The sequence below is a fragment of the Wasmannia auropunctata genome, unplaced genomic scaffold, assembly GCF_000956235.1.
Source record: "Wasmannia auropunctata unplaced genomic scaffold, wasmannia.A_1.0 LD334208.1, whole genome shotgun sequence".
Lineage (NCBI taxonomy): Eukaryota > Metazoa > Arthropoda > Insecta > Hymenoptera > Formicidae > Wasmannia > Wasmannia auropunctata.
In genome coordinates this window covers 289,205-314,437 of record NW_012028682.1, presented here as the reverse complement: position 1 = coordinate 314,437, position 25,233 = coordinate 289,205, and the positions used below count along the sequence as shown (strand labels likewise).

General features: G+C 39.9%; 1 protein-coding gene across 2 annotated transcripts in view; it reads left to right on the top strand.

The window, feature by feature from the left end:
• The first annotated feature begins 6,282 nt into the window (after positions 1-6,282).
• LOC105459116 (protein capicua homolog) overlaps positions 6,283-25,233 on the top strand; it is a 46,094-nt gene continuing 27,143 nt past the window's right edge. Inside the window, exon 1 of one of the 2 annotated variants that reach the window (XM_011704855.1) lies at positions 6,283-7,288. The gene's annotated coding sequence lies outside the window, so the exon portion shown is untranslated. Of the gene's footprint in view, positions 7,289-24,748; positions 24,849-25,233 lie in introns of those variants that run through there. The other variant, XM_011704856.1, reaches the window with a different exon arrangement.

Genomic DNA, 25,233 nt, shown 5'->3' with positions numbered 1-25,233 from the left:
TGATACTAATGTATAGATGTAATAGATAGAAGATAGTTTCTCTCCGACTTTTACGCATGTTTTACCTCTCGACAAACGGATTCGCTTCGAACGGCGATTCGAACGGACATCGCGTTTCAGCGTTGCATCTAAAATTGCGAGTGATTAAGTTATTTCGCGGAAATGATGATAACGCGCGGTGTATATTACCGCGTTTCGTCTCGACGGGACGCTGTTTCGGCGCATCGTCACGCTAATTGCTATCTCTCACAACCGGGAATTTCGTCTCATTGCGCTCTTTATGTTCTTTTTTTCTCGGAAAAAAAGAATACGCTGAGAAAATGAAAATATTACGATTTAAGGAATTAAAGGAGGAAAAGGGAGAAAAATTGAAATATAAAACGCTTCTTAAGATGTGTATAAAACTACTATTCTAACGTTTAAACAGAGTGTAGAATTTTGAAATATTGTACTTGTTTAAAAGAAAAGTAAGAGTGAAGATAAATACCAATTACTGACAAACTCGACGGTATGAAAGGGAAAAAGAAAAATTGAAAAAATTGTCTGTGATTATCAGTCATAATAATCTTTAGGTCGACATATTTTTTAGAGAATATTTTTTAGGAAATTACAAAATTTATGATATATCCCTATTATTGATATAATATTGGATCAGACACGCGCTATACGCATAATAATATTAAAAGTGAAATTGAGAAAAAAAAGAATGATAAACTGTAAAAGTTGCAAACTGTTTAAATAGAGTTACAAATAGTTGAGATTCGATGGCTGTTGTAAAATATTCAGTGTTTGGACAAATAATTATTAAAAAACTATTTATAACTAATATCGAAGTACGGTAATATTATATCGCATATTATTACAGTAGCGTTTTTATCCCTTCTTGCGTTTGCATATTTGCATGACGGATATAGGTTGTAGAAAAAGAGAATTTCGATAAATGAAGCCCAATCGAGGAAACTGACTCGCGATTAAATGAATGCGATTTAATTGAACTAACGAGAAACGAAGTTACGAAAAAAACGAACAAGTGTGGGGAGGGGGCGGGGGGCGAGGAGTGGACGACGACAACGGGAGGAGCAGGGGGCATTTGCCACACGTTTTTTGCGTGTAAATTGTCGTTATCAATCCATCTACTTATCGTAGAAAACTTATGAAGTTTAATCGTAATATCTACATTAACCAGAAAAGGTACCGCATAGAAAAAGAACACATAGTCGCTTTCATCACAACACACGTACTCATACACACACACACACATACACAAACACAAATATGCCCATGTTTTGTAATTAAATGTTTTGTTAGTATATATTATACGAGAAAATTAACAAAATAAAAAAAAACAAAAGTGGAAATATGAGAGAAACATGTGCGTGTTGTACTTATATTTTGCCATGTGCAATGTATTCCTCTCTTTTGTGTAAGAGTAATTTGTGTGTATCAGTGTGTATAGCAAAGGCATCGTGTATAGACGGCATGATTACAGACTGATACCTTTGAAATCGTCCGCAAATACCAAGTTCGTATAAATTAAAATCACATCAGAACCTGCACCAGGCGAAATGTTAATTCCTCTTTAATGTGTAGGTCTTCATTTAATTCTCAGAATTCAATGCAAATCAAGGAAAAACTTGTTGTTAGAGTCACTTGATTCTTAATTTATCATATTGAAGCTTCTTGGGATTTACGTCGTGATAAACCTTTTCGCTATGTGCGTTCTTTTGTAATATATGTATATGTATACATACATTACAGAGAATATACACATGTATCAGAATACATATTTATAAAATTATTTTACATACGTCTAATTTTGCTTAAATTGAAATTCTCGAAATTAAATTGTTAAAAAAGAGTATAATAGAATGCAGATTAAATAATTGTGTAATGAGAGAGGTCAGTGATCCGGAAGATTCCTGTATAACAAAAGTGAAGGATAGGAAGATAACGTTTTCTGTCGTTTATGTACGTATATTTGACACAAGGCTTCAAGATTGAACTTTTTGTGCGGCAATAAGACACGCAGCGAGTCTAATTAATAGTATAGAACCGCGGCGCTACATCGTCTCATAAAATTACGGAGCATGCGAAAATTCGTGTGTCGCCAGTCACTAAGGTAAGGCGAGTAACGCGGTTTCTTTCGCGTGCGAGACGCATGCACGCATTCTCTCGATCACTCTCTGCGATTATTGCGGCAACGTGCCTCAACAAAATCGCACATACGCACGCACATACGTAGTATTCAGGAGGAAACTCGCGGTCGCTAGCTAGTCCGTGTATCTCGTTAGTCTCAAATATCGTCGGGTCGTGCAATTAGTCGTGAGGCGCACAAGGCGGTCAATCTTATCTCGTTTTGTCTGGTTCTCACGAGCGAAAGGCGATGAGCAGCGGCGGCCGGCGCGGGCTGCGTTTCGATTGACAACGCGTTGGCGCGGCGTGGGCACCGTCTCGCGCGCGCGTTGTCAGTCGCACTTTTTACACGTGTGAGAATTTTTTTCGCCCACACGTTTGTACAATTACGTACACGCGTACGTGTTACGTGCGTGCGTACGTATATGTACGGTCAAGTCACGCGCGAACGGCCACGGCGATGCGTCACGGACGGTGCAACGCGCGGCGGCCGGCTGCACTTCTCTCCACGAGGAAATACATGGCGCGTCGTCGTCGTCGTCGTCGCCGCCGCCGCCGCCGTCACCGTCGCATGCATTTACGCGCGATGCGTTTACATTCGACGTGCGGCAACAAGTTGTGAGCTTACTCATCGAGTGACGAAATAAATGCGTATGATCAAACGCGGGACATCCCATCGGATGCGCGTTCCGTCGAATCCGACACGGTGCGTCGTGTACATAATCGTGTCAAAATCGTTGTCTGGAACGCTCTGTCGAAAGCAGTGTGGTTCGCACTTTTGTATAGTTTAATTTGTCTGTACGGCGGCGATGACTTTTAATTAATGTTAACGCCAAATATAGACGTTAAACTTATTCTGTTGAGAAAAACGGAGAGAAGATTCAATTAGATATATTTGGAAAGATTGTATGCACAAGATGACTGCAGAATACGTTCCTCAGGCGAATTACGCAAATTTTACAGCAAAAATATACGATAGTTTTTCGTAGAAAAATTATACGACTGTTTACAGTTTAGGTGATTATTTTCAATATCGTTGTACTATGAAAAGTATCATTTGTTATTTAACATTTTGACGACAAGACGCGTAATTTTCCCTTTTGTATACTGCATATAGACAACGTATTTGTTTAAACTTATGAAATAAAAAAATTAAATTTTGTAAAACTTTTCATTGTGACTTTTTCGAGAGTTTATTAACACAAAGTTTAAAATATAAAAATTATTTACCCGTTGCGGGTCAAAGTATCAGTCCTCGTGAAAGTGTTAACTTATTTAAATTATTTATGATTGCAATCTCGACGATATAATCTCGAATTAATTTTCTTCTGTACATTGTTAGACAACGCGCGTAAGTGCAGATGCAATTGTGCGTAGGTATTGTTTCGATCTTTTGGCAATGCGCGTGGCCGCACAGCATTTTGACGTGCGGCGGCGTACAGTGGAACGTTTTGCATTTGTTTACACGCAAATTACTTGCTTTGCTTACACTGCTTGCCGCGCGGTCGACATAACTCACCGTGACGGATTCAATGGAACGCCCGTTAAAACAAATGTAATTTTGATATGCCGCGTTCGGCCGGCGGGATGTTCTGCATTCAGGCGTTATTTATCCTAAAGATCGTATGCACGTTTTACATATCCCGACGTGAAGTATAAGATCAGAAATAGTCGAACACACATAAGCGCGCCTGCACGCACAAAGAGAATAAAAGGAGAATTATATTTGATCGAGAGGAATTTAAAATATAAATCTTAAATATAAATATTCGATGTACAAATCTTAGAAAAACAAAAGAACAATCATTATATGTATTACACAAATTTTTAAAGAATTGACATTTTTAATTACCAAGCAGATCGTCGCGATTTAAAACCTAAACGAATCGAGATCTACATTGAAATTTCTCCTTTCATGTTTCAAGCTGCGATCTATATAGATTCATCCCCGAAGCAGGGATGATCAAGAAGAACAGGTAAGGATAAGAATCATCCCATACAATCATATCTCTGCGTGGGGGATGGCAGTCGTTCAATCGAGCTTTCAAAGTCATACACGCACGAGCTCTATTTTAAATTCTTTCATCATTATCTTAAATTAAATCCACACGCAACCTGGTCCGTTTATAAATCACTAGATTCATAGATCCGCGGATTCTCGCTACGCCTGTATCTTCCTCCGCTTGCATTCCTCTACAATCTCTCTTCCCTACCTCGACTCTATCTTTTATTGGTTCTGGCAACCGGCAATTGGAACCGTCCAAATTACGCGACAACTTATGCGCCAAGGAACGTTCGCGCGCGCATGCGGGTGCAATATAGGTACATTTGCGTAAGTCTTTCTCGCTTTTGCTATGCGATCCTAGCTCGTTCTTACGTCATGATTGTTCTCTTCGCGCTCCGCGCGCAAGTAATCTTGCTCGAAAGCGCGACCGCGCGTTGCGTTGGTAAACGCATGTGTGCGCCCGTACGCGCGCGCGCGTACACATGCATTCGTTTCCGCGGAACAGTGAATAACCTCTCCTGGCAGTTCGTTCTCGCATCGCGCGCGCGTGCGTACATATACATTAAATGAGCGCTTGGGAAATGGGAATTAGACTGCTATTCCTCCCCCTCGCGGCTATGCTGCTGTTCCCACCTCGCCCTTCCGTCGCGACTCGCGGGTCGCCTTCCACCGCCCCCGCCCGCCGTCGCGCCCCGCTGCGCGTTTTCTCCGGCGATTTCAAGAAAGCTATACAGCTCCTTTCGGCCCGCGTAGTCCTCCCCGCTCCCGTCCTCCCGTCCACCCGTCATTCCTCCTCCCCGAAGCCCGACTCCGCTTGATGCGACGCGACTTGTAGTCGGAGTACTTGGACTCTATCGTCGCGTGGCGTGGTTCGCCTCAGCAACGACGAGAGTCCGCGTGTTTCCCCTTCTTCACGATGATTCTCGCCCGCCTGCCTACCTCTCCTGTTCACTCACCCTTCGTCTTCCCCACAATGCATTCGTATATGTTCAGGAACGTGATTACGACGATCAACTTTTCGTTCTCGAGACAATTTTGCGGTGCAGCATTTCTCGTGTTCAATATACCTAATAAAAAATAATGCATTACTGCATACATATAATGCAAAATAATTCTCATATAATAAAAATATATTATAATAAATATATATAGGAACAAAGTCGCGTGGCTCCTTCTTCCGCTTGCTCCGCGTAATATTGACATTATCTACGTAAATTAATTTCGTCTGATTTTCATAAAAGTCGTTTATGAGATTCTTTCTCTAGTCGCTACAAAAGCAACGAAAGATATACCTATATTTACGTACCGACGTACGTGTGTGTAACAAGAGAGCCACTTGACACGCAAGTGAAAACAACAATTGAAATGATACCGTATGAAGGATAAAAGTACGTACCTAATATAAGGTAATAACAATTAGTTGTGAATATTGTCGCGTCCACCTGTCCTCTCTCCTACTGCGTGAGTTTACATACGTCGGTAACGAAAACATACACGTCCGCACTTCGCGGAGCGTCGTAGCCTATATACGTCACTGTTCTCGCAAGTTGCGAGCGACGAGGTGTTAGTCACCTCAAGGACGTTCGTTGTAATTGGGATAGGTCGGACGGAACCGTCGCGTCGGTGCAACGAAGATAGAACATTACGTGCGACGTAGAGCGAGCACGCGCGAGAGAAAGAGAGACTACTCGTGCACTTCAAGGTACAGTAGAAACGCATATCGGTGGAAGAATGTGTGGAAAAGGGAAAGAGAGCACGGAGAGACCGTCGCGGGAAACGTGAGCGGAGAGAAGAAACGCGCGCGCACGCGCGACAGAAAGAGAGAGAGTGAGAGGAGCCAGTTAAATTTGGTTTCAACGTAGAGAAGGAACGCGCAAGTAACGAAAGAGATACGCGAGGCGACGTGAACAACGTGAGTGAGAAACGAAGAGCAAGTGCAGCGCCGAATGATGAAGACAAAGAATGAAAGAGACCGAGCATAGGCGCGGAGCAAGGAGAGAGAAGAGAGAGAGGGCGAGTGAGAAGCAAGAGTCGAACGAACGCTGAGCATTGGGGGGGGGGGGGGAGAGGTGCTCGCGAGTAGTCGGACTGGTGGGGAGAGTGGACGGGACGGGAGAGTCCGCGCTGCGCGCCGCGCCGGTGCTAGTACGGGTATCTGTAAATGGCGCCTAGCCGCGATCGTCGGCACGTCATAGATTCCTTTTTCTCTCTCTCTCTCTATCTCTCTTTCGTTCTCGGCGCTAGTCGGGTGAGAGCGGGCCTTCCGCGCGTGTAGTCCGCGGTGAAACGACGTAAACGCTGACGTAAACGTTTACCTTTTTTTTTTTAATACGAAATATACCGTCGGGACAGCAGTCAGTGTTGTGTGACGCGTGACGTGATCGCGAGTGTATCATTTACGATCTCTCTTTCTCTCCCTGCCGCTCCTGTTCCTTCTTTTTCTGTCTCTTTTTTCCTACCCTGCCTCCTCTTCATCCTTCGGCCCATCGTCCGCTACTTGTCTCCTCCCCTCACTCTTTCTCTCTCTCTCTCTCTCTCCCCTCTCCCCCCTCTCTACATACATATATACATATATATATGTACATTGCTCGCAGTCAAGCCAACGACGTGTCCCGCGCGCGTTTGCTTGTGTTTCCTCCGCGGTTCGGTACACAATCGTGGCTCTCTTCCTGGTGTGTGCGCGTCAATGCTCAGTGGCGCCCTTCATCGAATTCGCGTGCAGACAACATGGAGGAAGGTGCGGTGGTGCTACGATAGTGGTTTCCAAGCGAAGAGAGTGCTACGCGACGACAGCAGCGCCGTCGTGGTGCTCGGAACGACGAGTGTATCAGCTCCTATCGTCTGCTGCTCCTCCTCCACCTCCTTGCCCGTCTTGCCCGTTTCCTCTGCTTCCTCCTCCTCCGTCACCTCCTTGGCCACCTCTTCTTCCTTCTCCTCTTCCTCCTCCGTTTCTTCTTCCTTCGTTAGCGACTACAACCGCTACAACGATAACGACGATAGCAGCAGCAGCAGCAGCAGCAGCGGCAGCAGCGGCGGCGGCGGCGGTGGCGGCGACAGCAAGAGCAACAGCAATAGCGATAGCAACGAGTTAAAGCACCGGTTTCCTCGTCTTTGTTCGGATCGGCGATCGTCACGTCGTCTAGCCTACAGGTAAAGAATGTATTCAGGATTTTACGACTCCCTCCTCCTCTTCCCTTCCTCGCTCTCCCTTCTCTAAACACGGACGCTCGCATCTTACTTCCTTCTCCTCCGCTCCTTTCTCCTTTCATCCCGCTCTGCCGCGCGCCCCGTCTTGTTACAGGACTCGACCATTCCGGTTCGGAGTCCGGTGACAGAAATGTTTATACTCGTAATGAGGGAGTCCGGGTAGTTACCTTCCTCGTCATTGCGCGCACGAAAGGGACGCGACTCTTTAACCTTCTATCAACTATTTTCATGAATGTCAAAGAATGAAGATTCAAGCGATTTTCTTTGTCCTTTCCCTGCCAGATGAATCTTGCCTCTCCGGAGGTTTGTTTATATGAATGAAAAAGGAGTTAATGTTCAGAGAGAGTCTTGCGTGGCCAATTGTTTTGCACGTAATTAAATGAAACTGTTCTCATCGTGAGATTGGTGCTTGTTTTTAAAAATAAAAGAAGGAAAAATGATCATTACAATGACATTTTGAATACGTATCCGCCTCTCCGGCATGTTTGTCTCACTTGTTTAACTGGCGCGTTTTCAAAAATAGGTCACTATGGCACCTAACGATATATATATAGCAACATATATCCGAAGTTAAAAACGACAAACAAATATGTAATGTTACCTTGAAATCACAGGACTCGTTAGAGGAGTAAAACAGATAGAGACTCTTGTAAAACAGTTAAAAATTATTCCATCGGTGTGTGTTAAACGCTAGAGTCGAAAAGTCAATTAAATAAGATTGTCAAGCGAACGTGCCTCGACTCTTTCGAAAATTTTCCGAATCGAAATCAATTGATTTTACATTTCGAAATGAATCGAGATTCTCTTTTTCACTTTTTTTTTCGTTTAATTCACAGTTCTGTACTTACGTATGTACACACTTGCGTTGTAGGTATATGATTTAAATAAATTCTTACCCCTTTCGCATTTATTATACGACTTTGTCTCGTCGCCGAAGATGATCGAGGATCTTGCGGAGAAAACCGCGAAATGGATTTTCTTTTTAGGATTTGCGCGGTTACACCGGCTCGTTCCGCGCGCGCGAGTTCATCCCTCGGGAATCACGCGCGAGTCGCGACACGACGACGACGCGTCTGCGAATCGATACGCTACTTCGGCTTCGGCCAGTAGCACGCTGGCTCACCGGCTCTTTAACGTGGTGCATCGATAAGAGGCCCCCGGAGGCATTATTATCGCGTGAATGCGCGGCGCGCGGTTGCTGCGAGCCGTCTTGTATACCGTAATATTTCGCGACCCGGCGTTCCTCTGTTGTTCCGTCACCTAGGATGAAATTTTCTTATGCTGAAAAAGGTGGTGAGAGAGGAGAAGGGGAGGAGGACAAGTCTAAGATTCAATTGTGCGCGAACGTTTCGTATTTTTTTGTTTTCAACGTCAGTTATTAGTTTACTGTTAGCGCGCGCTTTCACCGCTATATTGTATGTTTTTGTATTTATTTTTATTTTTGGATTGAAAAATTCCTTGGAAAATTTTCAAAGCGAGGATTTATACGCCCATCGTTAAATGTGGGGGCAAAACGAATTTCTTAATAATAATGACATTTGTATAATACAATCAATACATGAGTTAAAAAAAAGAATTAACTCTATTTTCTAATCTCTAATCTAGTCTAGAATTATAGACATACAAATTTACAACGCAGAACGCAACCAAGTACCTAAGATACGTATACGTCTTTCTATATTCATACTGTAGATTGTAATAAAGAACGAAGTCAGGGTCGTCGTGTGTTGTTAGTTAGAGTTCTTTGTTTAGGAGGGATCAGTAGGAGACGATGATCTTCACGGCCAAGTCAATCGGATCGCATTGATCACCGTGAAAAACGCGTCTTATTGTCTATTCGTCGGTTGATCGATCGGGAAATCGACGATCCGCGAGAAACGGCAAACATGTGCTCCGTTCGTCGTTGAATCGCGGATAAGGTTGACAAGGGAAAGGGAAATGCGCGTTACGTCGATCGCGTTGCACGCGGCGTGGCGCGGCGCGGCGCGCCACATGAGTCTCAGCCGATTCTTCTCTTTTGTATCAAGAGTTGCGTGCGAGAGTCGCTTTCGCGTAACACAATGGGAAAAATTCACTCTTGCGGATTGCGTCTCTTGTTGCGTCGATGCCGAGGAATTATACGCGTCGCCCCTGATAACGTGATGCGCAACAGCACGACCTGGATTAAAATGTAATATTAAATTAAAAATGACACATCATATTATGTTACATTGCAAGGTAACATAAATATCTAATTAATCTTGTTCTTCTGAAACAAGCTGCTGAACAAACACAGTATATTATTATTTATTATCTAATTTATTTGTATCAGAAAACAAATTTTTTAATTCGATGAACTATAAGGATAGAAATAAGGTATAACACAAAGAAAAAGGAATTACTCGCCCCCGGTCGTGTACTTGTTGAGCGTAAACCTGTACTGAATCTGTCCTGATGATACTTTGATTTTGATTAAACAACAAATTAAATAATTAAATCACATTTATTTATTTATTTTAAAAAAGTAACAGAAAAATTTGTTTCATAAACATACACAAACACATTATGTGCCTTTATATCTTAATTCAAACATATTTATAATTTTGTTTATGATTTTCTAGATTTTTATGAGTTTGAATAATCTTAATTAATAAGTCGAACAAGTTTGCCTACTGTAAATATTTTAAATACAATCAAGATTATGTATACTCGTATGTATATAAAATAGTTTTAGATTTCATGTATAGTTATGGTATTATTTTTTACGTCGCACATATATGTATAATCGCCAGAAATTATATACTAATAATTATAAATAATCACTCATTTAAAATCAAAATTTTTGTGTTTATAGACTTGAAACAAACTTTTCCGTTACTTTTTTCAAATAAATAAATAAATGTGATTTAATAATTATTTAACATTTATTGTTTAGTCAAAATCAAAGTATCGTCAGGACAAATTTACAATCAGTATAGGTTCACGCTCAACACGACACACGACCGGGGGCGAGTAATTTCTTTTTCTTTCAATCTTTTCGAAGCACATTGGCTACTCGATTTCGTCATCACCGTCGGCAAGGCGAGAGAGGAAAGGGGAAAGGTAGGAAAAGGAAAAAGGGAAAAGTGTTAGAAACGAACGTTCGCCGGTTGAAGGCGTAGGTGAAAATGCAATTAGGTTCCGTGTTATGCGCGGCTGACGCGAAACCTCACGCGTGACGTGACGTGACGTGACGTGACGTGACGTGATGTGGCATGCGTGCGTGCGTGCGTGCGTGCGTTAGTGCGTGCGTGCGTTAGTGCGTGCGGGCGCGCACGCGCGCGTGTGTACTGTGTATGCGTGTGAATTATAAATTCGAAATGTAAATGCGTCGAGTAACCGCGCGAGTTATACGGAATCCACTTGAAAATAGACATCAGGGCAGAAGGTAGACGACCGTCGGAATCGTTTTAATCAACTGGCGACGTAAATACTCGCGCGGATCGTTATCCGTTTCTGTGGCCGCGTTTCGCGGTTCGCCTCGTATCGCCACCCAACTTAACATCATCGTCCGCTAATTGCGCGTAAACGCCGTGGATTAGATTACTTTGAGACTTTCGCTTCTGGATCACACGAAAAGATTTCACTACATTTCGACTCCGCAACTACAAATGGCCATATAAATTGATTTTAATATCTCGACTTAGTTTTGCAAATAATTCATACTTTAACGTTACTTAATCTAATTATATCATAATAACATCTGTAATTACATATAAATTAAGAAGTTATTAATATCGTGGTATAAGTAAAGGTTTAAAATTTTCGACATATTCATTTTTAATATTTGACATGTCTTATTTTCGATCGGATTATATGATAAAATTATATTATACTGATTATAACGATTTAATACTATTATAATGATTTAATCACATTTTAACATTTTACTTATATATATATATATATATATATATATAAAATAGAGCTTATTAGATTTAAGGAATTTGAGAAATTGATTATCCGTTTTATCAGAAAAATTCATAGTACGACGGTATAGAAGAATAATCAAGAGTCTATTTGCAAATATCTATACAATGTACACACCATCGTCTATTCGTGCGTGCGCGCACGCGCGCACGAACGCACGTGTGCGACCCCCGTAGAAACCTGTTTCTTCGTGACAAGTTATTTGGATCGCGGACGATCCTTACTGCAGGTTTAATTTCTACAGCGTCTTGGCGCATGCGTCACGACACAGCTCCTCTCCTATTCTCACCGAATAATTTACGGCACGTGAGCTCCACAGGATCGAACGCGTTTATGAGAGCTCGGCCCCGGCATCGCGGATGAATCAGAGAAGGAGAGAGAGAGAGAGAGAGAGAGAGAGAGAGAGAGAGAGAGAGATATGAGAGAGAAAAAGCGGACCTGTGCAGAGTATGCGCGCTAAGCACGATAGTCAAGCTTGCTTTTATATTTTACATTAAACTTACTTTTTACATTAAACGTCACCTGTTTTAACATAAGTATCAACAAGCATATATATAATGTGTATAAACAAAGATTTACAATCAGATAGTTGTTTAAAACAGACTAGAAAAAAATTTTTTAGTAGAACAATATTTTTACAAACATAAAATTTTTCTCTTGAATTTTATTGAATTTTATAGGAAAAAATTAGAGAAATATATTTAATATATGATTTATTTATTAATTATTTATTTTATGTACATATATATATTTTTTTTCGAGAAAAATACATCTTACTAAAAATACTTAATTTTGTTGTTTTTAAGCATTGTTAACAATTACAATAAAATATTATTTTGGCAAAGAATTTTTTTCATACAGCTTAAAGAACTGTCTAAATCATATATATATATATATATATATATATTGTATATAAAGTATTAGTCATTATTTGGAAAATGATTTTAAAAGTGAAATAATTGTGCAGAGATGGATGATGGTTCCATTTAACGTACGAATATCAAACGGAGATTATATATACGTTTCTTGCCCTTATGTAGAGCGTTTGGCAAATGCGAATCACGTAAGCGCATGAGATCTTGATTCATCGGCAAACAAAAGAACTTTCGCTGTGCACGGGTCACCGATGCAGCACGCACGAGCGACGAACTAGGTGGTCGCAATCTCACCATGTGCGATAATACTGACGACATTGACGCATCGAGTAGCGAGGTGTATATTCTTCCGTAGAATCTCTGCGAGAACCAAATCTGCGCTAGACACCGTTCGTTACTTGTTCCGATATTGTGCCGAGCATTTGACACGAGATGTGAGACGATGCGCGACGTCTCTCGGTTTCTCGGAAAGCATTATACCTGTAGTAGCTAAAACAATCAATGTCATTTTGTACTTTGGAGTATTACGAGCGAATGTCCTGTACCTGAATACTTGACACTTGTAGGTGACATGATTAAAATTAAATGGCGCATCTTTAAATTGAAAATATTTCATTGGGAAAGAGAGAGATTGTATTTAATGTATGTTTATACATATAGCTCTTTTTTTGTCCACATGTTTACCTTTATTAGATATTAGATGTTACAATAGCCAATTTATATATATATATAATATAAAATTATTAAATTTTATATATATGAATATATATTTGAACATTTTACATTATTCTTTCAAAATAAATATAAAATATTAATTATATTTGCTGAGAAATTAATGGTTTTGAATAATGAAAATAGCTGTAAAATGCTATTCTAATAAAAAGTAATGAAAGCTTCTATTCCATACTAAAATAGGTAATAAACTAAATTAATGAAGATAATATATTTTTTTCCCATTTTATAAATAATAAAATTTTTTATAATTTTATTTTTTGCCATCCCAGAAATCACTTTGTCAAGTTTAAAATTTATTATGACATTAAAAGTATTGAAGTAATTACATTTATAAGATCTAAACAAATATTTATTTGCAATACTTTTTACTTAAAATTGTCTTTCTGACGAATCGATTTTTTACATCTTTTAATATGAGAAAAAAAAGAAGCATACGAAATGTAACGTATCCTCTGTAAAAGCTGCTATGTTTCTCATGTTCGTATTCTTATAATGATCGACTTTTACGAAACGTCATCGATTCATCAGAAAGATAATTAAATAAGAATTATCAAGAGACGCGTGTATGCCCATTTTCTTCGTTTCGTATTCGCGAATCAATTCGTCTTGTCCACATCTTCGCTCGGAATAAAAAGTGTTTAAAAAGAGTTCTCTCTCTGTCTCTCTCTCTCTCTCTCGTTTTCTTCTTTAGGCCACAGGGTGCCAGAGTCTTTTTTATTCGACGGCTCATCCGATCCTGGTGAAATCTGTTGCTAACCGGGCGGGCGGCGACGCTTCACAAAGGCCACGAGGAAGCGCGTCGAGACGCCCGCGAACACGCAATCGCCGTAGCTTGCGGATACATATAATATATATATATATATATATATACGTGTGTGCGCGCGCGCAAGCGCGTACCGCCATGTACACACACGCATACGCTGCACGGGTGGTGCGTCGCAAGCGCACGGCAGGTACGTGTAATCGCAAGATTGCAGCCGAGCACTCTTTTAATAGACAACAGACTTGACTTATAGACGTGCGCTAGACGCGTTGTCCACGGTCAATGCTTGGCACATGCCATACATACGGCACATTGAATGAAATATTTTCAGATACGAGCGTGCCGCTCGTGTCTCAAGTACGTGAATATCGTCCGCGTGTCAAGGCGGATTCGAATCATCCGAAACTAGCAAGGACGAACGATCACAAACAAACGTGTAACGAATGTAATGAGCGCTTTTCCTTTGCCGCACCGACAAGAGTGGAACCTCTTCGTATATTCGTTGATGTGACTCTCGACTCGTTTGTATTCGCAACTCTGTACTATTCGTTCCGTATACTCATTGAAGCAAGTTCATTCGTGTCTGCTGACGCTCTTTACTTGATCTGAACCGTGCCGTGTCATCCTTATTGTTAGAGAATGAAAATTTGATTTGTATAAAACAAGATTGCGCACGCGCGCGTTGATATCGACAAATTCGGACTTTATGTGTGGACGATAATAAGATAATTGACATTGATGGTATTTTTTTAAATTTTGATTATCCATATCTATAATTATGATATTAGAGTTATGATGAGGTAAATCGACAGAATAAAGTGAAACAATCTATTTTTTTCAATCTAATTGTTTATGATAATATAATTGTTTATGGTAACATAAGCGGATGAGACAAAAATTGCTCGAGGTACGAAATTGCAGTAATCGTCTTTATACTTTTTACACTTTTAAAAAGTTTTTTTTTTTATTACGATTTTACGTTATAAATTAATAAAATTATTTGTTATAAAAAAATTGTATTAATTGTATGTGACGCTATTTGACTAGATTCTCGCATTACGAGTTAGATTATTGGAAAAAAAATCTTGGTATACGATGCCAAGCGCGGATTTGTGCCAAACTTTTAATGCTCCGTGTATTGAAAGACTTGACGGTATTTTCAGTGTAAATACGCTATCATGAATAAAATTTGCATGACAATATTCTTATCAATGGATGACTTGTGCAGTGAGGGGAGCGGAAATTCCATAGAAGGTAGTCATAACTCGATTGCTGTATATACCTCCTTATGACTCACGCTTTATTACTATTCGTGAAAAAACTACGATTGAACGTTAGCCGTACTCGAGTACGTTTAAGTGACGTGTCAATAGTTGAGAGCGTTTACGTCAGCAAATGCGACATGCATTGTATAATTATGTTTTTCACTCGGAATTACGTTTAAATTTGTTACGTTTAAATCGCCATGTTTTTCGGCTAAAATTTTTTCAATAGACGACTCTACGTTATCGTGAAACAAGCTTCACCACGCTTAATCTACTATTTCGAGTGAAATGTTATACTTAAAAATATCGACTGCTCTTGTTGGAATATATCATTTAATCTTTGTCCAGTGCTTTCGTTCCAGTGCATTTCTATCACGAATAGTTCATGGATATAATTTTTTGAAATTGATAAAATGGCGATGAGTTTTTTCACTCTGTGCAGTTATAAACCGACGATACGTTCATAATCAATTTTGCGATCGCGCAAAAAGATATCAACAAAAACAGCATATAATTGTGACAGTGACGATATCGCGTTTCTGCGCGGCTATTTGGTATCTAATTGAAACAAATGCCTGAATTATAATTATCAAATGTTCAAGATGATTATACTTATCAAAGTTTAACAAAGTTTTGACCGAAATATAAAGGCGCATTTATAAAAGTAAATATATATTATTATCAAAATGATATACATATATTACGAAATTATACTTACTACATTCATGCACTCATATCATATTTTGCGTAATGTGAAGAAAAATATTCTATGATCGCAAAATATAATAGAGTTGTTTTTTAAATCTAAATTTTGTTCTGTGTGATAAACGATAATTTTAAAATACAGATTAATGAAAGTGTTTAAACGGTTTCTGATAAACGATAATTCAGAAGAACACAAAGATTGATGAAAGTATTTAAATGCAGGTTTTATTTGGACTCATAGGATTTGTCATTCGTAAATTCTCATACGCAAAGATTGTATGCGAAATATACACGGAATTAATATTAATACAAAATGAGCAATAATAGAATTTCTATTATTACAAAATTTTACTATTTGTATACGTTCCATATTATCCAAAAGTTCTATTGCAGAAATTGTGCATACGCAGATTCTTTACAATATATATCTTATAGAACAGGAATATTTCGCGCAATATTTACTAAAGGTGAATATATTTCATCTTAAAGCTTGCTTGCTTACTTGCTTAGTCCGTGCTATGGCGAGCGGTGAAAATAGTTTTCCCTCGGTGTTGTACACCTCGAACGTCATAGTACACTTCGATCACACGTTTCAATTGAGGTGTGCCGCCATAGGTATATACCTATCTTTCCTGCCCCCTCGATGGGTGATTAAACAAATGACATTACGCTGCGTTAGCCGTTCCCTCGAAAAAACTCTTCTCTGTTATGGCACGAGTCCATGCCGTGAGTATACGAGTCCGTGAGTTTTTACGCGAGAAAAATGATGTAGTATTTAATTAACATACTAAACTCACTTAAGAGCAGTCATATTCATCAATGTCTCGATCGACAGTTTACTCATGAAACTCTGACCTTCGATTGAAGAAATCTTGAAGCAATCTGTTAGCGAATGTAAGACAGAAAGCACTTAAAATTACCGATATTTATGAGAAATTTATTAGCAATAATTTAAAGGGGTAATATCAGAACGATATTTTCTAATAATTGAATGTCACGTTTGTATATTGTATTGTATATTTGTGCAGTAATTTGCAAAGAAATTTAAAAAGAAAATCTGACGACGGATTCTGAAACACGTATTTGAATTTCGTATAAATATTATAAAAAGAAATGATTTATTTTATCATGAAAAGAATAATTGATTTCGAATGAATAAAGTGACTTCTCTGTTGAAGATACTACTACCTTAATCGTGATTTGTCAGATTGCGTAGCGATCTCGCTTCTTTATTGCTTCTTGTGCATCAGTTTTAGTAATATGGTGTTTACTCTTCGTCGTCGGAAACAAATCGGCGACAATTTGGCCTCGTAAGTTTGCGCAATATTCAATATTTTCGTTAATGCAGTGTCTTTATGCTTGGTTTTAGTTATCTTGCCATGCTTATACTGATCCCAGTTTCCTATGCTCGCTCGCGCAGCAATTCTGGCAACTAGTCGAAGAAAATAAAACGAGCACGTACTAAAATGTGTAGACCAAAGTCCTGCTTCAACACAGTTTAATTTTCTTAATTTAAAATATACGTTTGAAACGCTAGTTGAGTTAGGGTTTAATGGATTATAGTATAAAATTGTAAAACTAATAAAATTGTCCTTTAAATACGTAAACTGCAACTTGTACAATTACATGTTGTACATAATTTTGAGGCAATCTTTGAAATTAGGTATATATTTTATTATTACTTTCATTATTGGCATAAAAACTGAATCCTCTCCATGTTTATAAATATTCATACAATAGCGAAGGTTGAGGGGATTTAGAGGACGAGTCTATGATTCGAGACACCGGTTAAGGTAAACGATCTACAGTATCTTTGATAGTTTAGAGAATTTTAATATTATGCAACTCTGCGAGAAAGTTTTTCGAAAAAGAAAAAAAAATCAGTTTTTCGATCCGATTTAGTATGCGAGATCCGGTTAGATTTTTGATACTCGGAAGGAAGTATAACTTGATTATCTGTATAAAATGTATTCTCATACACTCAATTTTGACATCTGGGAGTTATAAATGTCTCGAAGTTTGTAACTTGGAGAACGCGCGGGAATGATGATACGAACCGCGCGAATGTTAACCGGCGCGAGTACGCAGAGTAAGCGGAGTAACATGCGAAAACGGGGGAGATACGCGGATGACGCAAGTGTGTACGGCGACTTTCGATTGATTTTGCGTCGGTTATAATAATAGCGTACGAGATGGGGTGGTGGTACTGCTGCCGGGCAGTCTGGGCTTCCGCGCGACTGATTACGGGGTGCGGAGGCGATATCGCAACAAGACGATCGACTGTCTTCTACCACAATCGTTCACTTGCCGATCAACCACACCACGATTGTTCAAAGAGATACCTTTTCGAGTAGTACTTTTATCGTTCTCTGTCTCTCTTTCGCCGAAGACATGCAGATAGCGATATGAAATTGCAATCGAGATACACTTTTGTTAATCGACGATTACGACTTGAGTTCTAATACAGTTTTACGGGATTATTAAATGCGAAATCGTGCCGTTACTAGGAAAGCGCATAAGATGATAAAAAAAGAAATCGCATTAAGGAACCTGACATCATCTTTCTCGCGATATCGAGATAAATGCGAGCGTAATCGTACTCTCGCGCGGAGCGTTCGTTAAGATAAGTTAACGGAGTCCGCGTGAGGTCCGCCATAAACACCACTCGAAAAGACGACGACCGTAAACACCGGCTGTTGTCAGTTATCTTTTTCTCTCTCTTTTCCTTGATCTCGTTTTTTTTCCACTTTTTTGTCATTATATCGCGGCACGTGAGCACGTCAGTTTAAAGTGGCAGTCGAAATGTCTGTTGCCGTTAACGACACATTTGCGTTTGCAACGTTGTACTCTCTCTTTCGCCTTTCTTCTTCTTCTACTCCTGAAAAGGATGAATCTTAACAGACTTGAAACTTATTCTGTAGTTTGAGAAAAACGTGATTTGTTAGGTTTGATCCGGATGAGATTTCAAGCTCGAAACGAATCTTACAATTTTTAGACGAAGTGAGCTCATTATTTCTTCAAGATTCACTTAATTACAATTTTATTCGTATTTAAATCCGGAACTTATTGATTGAGAATTTATTTTATTCGTAATTTATAAGAGATCGCGAGAGACATGCTCCAAGTATATAACATATTTATTTCAGACTGTGTTATTTTTTCATAATTTTGGAAGAAATTATTCCTTATAATTGCATTATATATTTGAAGTTGTCTTTTGCTCTTATTTAGAAGCTATTATTTAAGATGATATTTTTTGCGATCAATTGTTCGATAATATGGGAGGTTTACAACATTTATTTATTAACATAATATTAGCATTAAAGTAATTATTAATAATAAAAAAATCGATTTAATTACATGAGACATTTTGACTTTAGCAGATAATCATGGTAAAAGGCTAACAATAAATAATAATCGATGCGTACCTCTTTTCTTTTCTTTGCTTCGAAATGTAGCGGTGATGCTTATAACTCGTAAATATTAATACTAGACTGACAGATAACTGAAAACGTCGAATTTCTTTATTCTGCTCTATAATTTAAATTTTGTTTACTTTCATCGCTTCTCTTTTTTTTTTTAATGTTTATGTTATCATTTTGTGTCCAATGAAAAAAAAAACGGATGCTACCGGCGGCGATTACACGCTGCATCGCCACACGTCGTTCAATCCTGCTTCCCCTCTCATTCCCGCCTCTTCTCTCTTTCCTTTTCTCACTTACTTTGTCTCTCATTATTCGCGACTTTTCATTCATTCATGGCTATTGCAACGGCAGCGACGAACAAGCACTCGACTGTTACGTGCTTTGAGCATTGGCGGCTTCTTAACGATCCTCCGATGTGCGATGGCAACTCAACTCTGGGATCCTTTTGCGATCCGCGGCCACTACTGGTTAGTCGCGCAACTTAAATAGCAATCGATATGCACGCGCCCGCGGTGTGCAACGAGTAATGAAAGAAAAAAAAAACAAAAGAGGGGGAAAAAGAGAATCGGCACGTCATGGGCACTCGTAATCGTCCTACGCACGCATGTACGGAATAAGCAAGGCACGCACGACGTAATATAATTTGTTATTGGCTGCTCGCGCCGCACGTCCGCTTCGTAATCTTCGGTAAGCCGATCGTGACTCCGCAAATCGTCTCGAATTCATCCTGATAGATCCTAAGGGAGATATGATGATCGCGCGAAATAACTCAGTAATCGACTTCTGACATACGCGTAATTTTCAAAGAAAAGGACTCGATTTCTCAAATTTCTACAAGTTAACGTAGAATTCTACGTATATATTTTTGCAAAATGCAAAAATCACTTCGTATTTGTTCATATGTAATTTTATAGATATACTTTTTTTATGAGTAGTAACAACCTCGTATAAACTCGCGTCCCTTGTAAGGATAAGGGTTAAAAGGCCGCGTGCTATATTTACGGATAATTTTCTAACGCATTCTCGTGGCATCGTATAGGTGATTTGCGGATCTCTTTGCGTTTCGCCCCTTATCCAGCTTGTCATAAAGGTGGATCCAGACCAAGCTAAAAAGGACAATCACGAACAATTTCTGTTTTCTTGACACACGCAGGCGCGACGAGGGGTGAAATATTTGATTGATATTAATTTTCGCGCTCGTGGGAGTTTGTTCGTACGCATTTGTTCGTGCTCTTTATTCGAATCCATCTTAACTGTTTAGGTGCTCGTGTATGTACCTTCACGAGTAGAGTAACTTCTATGTAGAACGGGCTTGTCATATTGGTGGCGGCGACGGTGGCGGCGACGGCGACGGTGACGGTGACGGCGACGGCGACGGCGCGCGGCGTTCGCGCGCAGTCAAGGCATGCGTGTGCAAATTATACGCGGACCAGTTGCGAGGGGAGAATGAATGTCTAGGCGGTGTGCACGTGACTTGAGACCAGCCAATAGGCCGCAACCCATTCAACAGCATCTCACTGATCAGTGCCGTATTGAGTAGCACAAACACCACACAGCGTTTCGATGTAATTTCTTTAGTTTATTTATCTCTTCCCCCCCCTCTCTCTCTCTCTCTCTTTTTAAGGGATATTTGTGTCATTTTTTTGAACGTCCCTTTTGAAAACGTTTCTTTCAGAATTTTATCTGGTGTAATCTTTGTCGTTGCTTCAGTCTTGAACTGGCTCGATTTTCAGTCGTAAATTTGTTCTCATGAGACTCACCCTGTGCCCGTATAAACTGGGACGCGTTACAGAGTTGACAAATCGGTCCCGTAATAATCTTGCGGAAGAGGAGATGCACTTCTCGTGCGAGTCTGGCTCAACGGCACAATCGCGGTTCTATGTTTATCTACTACTTCAGTATCTGTTTGCATTTCGATACCGTCGGAGAGTATTGGCGCGCGATAATTCTTGGACCGACGTCGAAAATTCCGAGAATCCGTTTGACAATATGCGACAATTGTTGTACGTTGGCATACATGAAGCTAGTTGATTTGGTTATATACACGCATACATACTCGCACATGCTCTCTTCTCTTTTTCTTTACGCCTTCTCTCTTTTTCCGTTTCTTATTCCATCCACACACGAATGTGTACGGTTGCAGGGCCGCATACGGCCTCGATCAGTTTTTTATTGTCTGATCATTTTGGAAGCTTTATCACATTTAGTTGATTACTAAAATAAAATAAAAATATAAATAAAAAATTCTCTATTATAGAGCTAATCTGATTTTTCTCTATATAATTTTAATTTTCGAAATTATTTAATTATATATTTAATATCATATTTTATCATTTTCTAATAATATATTTTGAAATAATTTCTAAAATAAGAAGAGTCCTTTATTATTATTTAATTTTTCTCTATATGTTCTTTATTGTGGAATTAATATAATAATTTTAATTTTACTACTTAAAATTATTTAATTATGTATCTTATTTTAATTATCACGTGTTTTTATTCTTTTTAAATATTCTGTTTTTATTCAGATAATAAAATTTCCTAAGGTAAGAAGTTACCACATTATTATGTGTTACTTTTCCTGGTATATATTCTTTATTATGAATTTATTTTTCTGTTCGTACGTTCGTTGCTGCATCCGTTACGGCGCTCTATCTCGTGTGTAACGACCGCCCCTGCTTGACTATGCAGATAGCGAACGTGTGTAGACATGCAAGTATACGTGATGTGCACGAGCGTCCCGAGCGTTTACGCACAGCGTACGAGAGGCCACTCTTACGCCAGATGTGTCTACTTTATCTATAAGTCTCTCTCTCCGTCTGTCTGTCTGTCTGTCTGTCTATCTATCTCTCTCTTTCTCTCTCTGTCTGTCTTTCTCTCTCTCATCGATCTTAATATTGCATTCCCGCTATACTTGACAAAGAACAAAAACACAGATTTCTTCCTACGAGGAAGTGCTACAGAGAGAGGGGGGGAGGAAGGAGGATTTCTGATATCCTAGAATAAAGAAAAAAAGAAAGATAAAAATGCTCAACAAGAAACAAAACTCATGTGTTATGTGAATTGATTTATAAATTCTTCAAAAGTGTGATCTGTCAGGAAAAGGATTTTCTTAAAATTCGTGGAATAATAAGGCCATGAAACTGCGTTTTTTTTTTCGTGCAAAAATCTCGAGATCAGGAAGATAGATATTTATGCTATTTTGAAAATCAAATTTTTTACAAGAACGATAAAACGTAGATAAATATGGAAGAATGGGAAATGTAAAAAGTTAAAGTAAAATAAACTATAGAGGAATAATAACATAATAGTCTAAAAAGCCAAAGTGAGGGCTACAATAAGATTCAATATTATAAAGAATTGAGGCGGAATGTCAAAGGTGCTGATCTCTGTTGTATGTTACGACAACGGCAATAAGTAGAAGCGGAATTGGATTCGATTTCTTATTCTTTTGACTATTCGGAAACTCAAGACTCCGAAATAGCATATGACCTGGTCTACCAGTGTGATTCATAGCATCCGTCGCGATCCAGCTAGCAATTAGTTGCCGATGCGAGGCTATCAGCTGTGTGTAATCAGCTCGTGAAGAGAAAGAGAGAGACAAGGAGAGAAAAAGAGACAAGTAGAGACGGAGCGAAAAGATATGAGATTCATAATCGTCTCGCTAAAAATACATGCATAACGTAACGCAGTCTGCAAGAAAACTTGTCCGTTTTCTATCCGTTGTCGTAATCTATTATAATGTAATTATTGATGCAACGATGAATAAGTCAAACAACAGTAAATTACGTCACATTTTCTTGAAAATCTTGTTTCTGTAATAACTGATTAAATTTATGAATACGTGAATCAGACAAATAATTTTTTATTTTTACTTTATTTCTCGTCATGTAAGAGAATTATCAAGATAATATTATGAATTTAATGTTGTTATTAATTTTTATTTAATGTATTTATATATTTTGTAAGATGTAATAAAAAAAAATTTTAATTGGATTTCCTCTTTTATGAAAGTTAAGTTAGCGTGATAAATAATAAATATCTTCATAATTATATCTCGAGTTAAATTTTTTCAGGTAATTTGCTTAGAAATTAACAGAAAAAGATTTTATTATTATTTTTTGAGTTAAATATATTTTATCAAAACTACACATTTTTCCAATCGTTTGGAAAACTACTCGCGTACCCGTAAATATTTTTGTTGCAAAAATATCATTTTTATTTTCAATACTAACGAGTGTCGTTGCGAGAAAATTAATCAATATTTATTTTTTGGAAATCAAAATTAATTTCTCCAAACTAATTGTAAGTAAAGAAGTAATTTCCGGCGAAAATGTGCTTTAAGCAGAAACAACAGTTGATTATTTATCAATAAAGAAAAAATAAGGATTATAGCGGAGTAGTAATGGTACCATTTGCACGAGCGGCTACGCTCCTGGGAGGCTCGCAAGCCGTGGCGACGGACCGCTGATGGTTAGCCGTGTGTGCGTAGGTGTGTGCCGCTCCGGGTTAGAGGCTCTCGGGCGAGTACACGCATATACGGTACGGTCGCGCGTGTCGACGACGAGTCACCGCGGCGTCGCGCCGCGCCGTTGTTACTCGTGGCGTGTAAAACAGCTTGCGCTGCGTGCGGAGTGCGCCTATCGCGCGCGCAAGTGCATTTGTCCATGTGAGTGCGCCCCGCCAGGAATCATACGTGCGTGGAGGCGGACGCGGGCATACGTACAATACGTACATGCATGCGTACGTCGTCGAGATATAGCAACTGTCAGTGGGAGCAAGCGTGTCCCTTCCTCTTTCTCTCTCTCTCTCTCTCTCTCTCTCTCTCTCTCTCTCTCTCTCTCTCTCTTTCTCTCTCTCTGTCTCTCACCTGCGTGTGCATACGTGTGCGCGCGCATGGTGTATGTATAAATACGTGAATATAGGAACTATCTGAGTAGAATGAACGTAAGCGCGTCGTTTTTTGGCTTGCCAAGTGATTTGGTGAAACGTATGCGTGCACGTCCGCTGAGATACACGAACGTAAAAGTGGAAATATAGGAGGAGGAGGCAGCGCGGTCGGATAAGGTGAAGGTGAAGGAGGCGCAGGAAGAAGTGGAGGAGGAGGGGGAGGCACACAGCGGGACGTCGGTAGTGGTGGTGCCTTGAACGTAGGCGACGTATGCCAATCTCTCTCTTTCTCTCTTTGTGGTGTGTGTGTGTGTGTGTGTGTATTTTACGTGTATACGTGTGTCCATGCGCGCGCGTGGTCGGCTGCCTCGGTTATACGACTCCGGCTCGTCGCAGGCGGTTCAGTTGAGCAATCGAATCGGAGAGTAACCGATACCGCGCGCGAGCTAGGAAGATTCATCGATAGTGATACTACAGGCACGGGAGAGAGAGAGAGAGAGAGAGAGAGAGAGAGAGAGAGAGAGAGAGAGAGAGAGAGGGAAGGAGGGAAAGAAGGAAAGAAGGCACCTACGAAGGGAATCGTCGTGCGATACGTTCTAACGTCGCGTACGCGGCGACGGCGATGTCAATAATTCGGTGCCGCCGGCTCGATTCTCGTTCGCGTCCTCGGATAGCAGCGGTGACGACGTTGCCGTTGCCGTCGTCGTCGTCGTCGCCGCTGTCTCGACCGCGCTCGGCGCTGCTCTCCCGGTCGGTAAAGACTACCGCGTAGCAGCGACCGTAACTTGGTGACGTGACGTGACGCGCGCCGCTGGTGCACGCGGACGTGCTTCGTGCTTCGAGAGGCACTCTCCTGAGGCCATCGTGCTGGTGGAAACACGAACGGGAGCTACGAGGGTAGGTAAAAAACGGCATCTTCCGCGCTGTTCACCGACAGATCGCCCTGGTGCGACGTGCGAACATCTCGTTCTGGAGTTCATTCATTCGTTTCCCATCACATATCGCGAGTATAGTGAAAACGCGGGTGGCAAAGTGGCAAGCATCGAAATAATATGTATGTGTATTTTGCGTGTATGTGTATGTATTTGTGACAGCTATGAAACGGTGAGGGACATGAATGTACAGTCGTGTGTGTATTTATTATGTGCACGAATGAACTCGGATGTAAGCTCGGTAGTATCGTGTGGTCGCGCGCATGCATGTGTGCGCCCGTGCGTGCCGTCTCTCTCATCCCTTTCGTTTCGTATGCATGTGTGTGTGTGTGTGTGTGTGTGTGTGTGCG